This window comes from Triticum aestivum, chromosome 4A (genome assembly GCF_018294505.1).
Source record: "Triticum aestivum cultivar Chinese Spring chromosome 4A, IWGSC CS RefSeq v2.1, whole genome shotgun sequence".
Lineage (NCBI taxonomy): Eukaryota > Viridiplantae > Streptophyta > Magnoliopsida > Poales > Poaceae > Triticum > Triticum aestivum.
The window spans coordinates 635,915,584-635,916,649 of NC_057803.1; positions in this window are offsets into that span (position 1 = coordinate 635,915,584).

Below are 1,066 nucleotides of genomic sequence, written 5' to 3' on the forward strand. Positions count from 1 at the left end.
TCACCCACAGTGTGTGTAGGCCCCCCAGCTCCTTCTTTACAGCACACATCGATCGATATGCCTCTCTAGCCAGGTGTGCCTAGCACAAACACAAGCTTCCCCTCTTCTCTTGTCACCGTCCATGCCTCACTCCCACCACTCTTTTCATCATTCTCGTACTCGCACACTCCTCCCCCTTGATATAGTATACCTCTCGTACCACCTCCTACATGCATCCCTCTCTCTCTCTCTATCCTTCTCCTCGTGCCTCATTTGCTTCTAACACACACATGCATGTATACCGATCGATCTCCCAACATATACCTAGATTGACTTTAACTACCCCCCCCCATCGATCGACGTACCTCATAAGTTATGTCTCTCCTTTCTCTTACAAAGGGCGGTTGATCTTCCTATGTAGTTACGTCTGCTTACCACAGCCACATCGTCCCCCCTCATCATTCGTGCATGCCTCCTGACCCGTCTCTCACACGCACGTGCACAGACAACAAGCAGCCATGTTATTGATATTGCGGGCGTGCCCTCCGTTTGTCTAGCAAGCCTATCCCACCATTTGTTAGAAGCAACTCCACTACCACCCCCTCCAACACTCTAGCTCTGTCTCTCTCCCAACCTTATTCATCTCCTGCACATATGCATGGATGTTGATCGATCTCCCTTAATACATGAGGCAGATCGATCTCCTTAATACATGAGGTAGGCCTCTCTCCTCCTCCACACATATACCAGCCATTGTACCTCTATAGTTAATTGGGCCTCCCTCTTCCCCCACCACACACCAATAGTCGAGCGCTGCAGGTAGGTATCCATGCCACAGAGACAAACTGCACATGTCCCATCTTACATTCCAGTAGGCCAACCACTCTATATCTTTGACGTGGGCACACACAAATTCGATGGCACTCTTTATCGATCGCATGCACACACACACACACACATCATCACTCTCTTCGATTCTATGGACACCCCAAGCCTATGATACCTCCACTCTCTTCTCGTGGATCGCCCCCTCTATATATATGTTATATCCAGGACTCTATTTCACACACATTGCATATGTTAAATT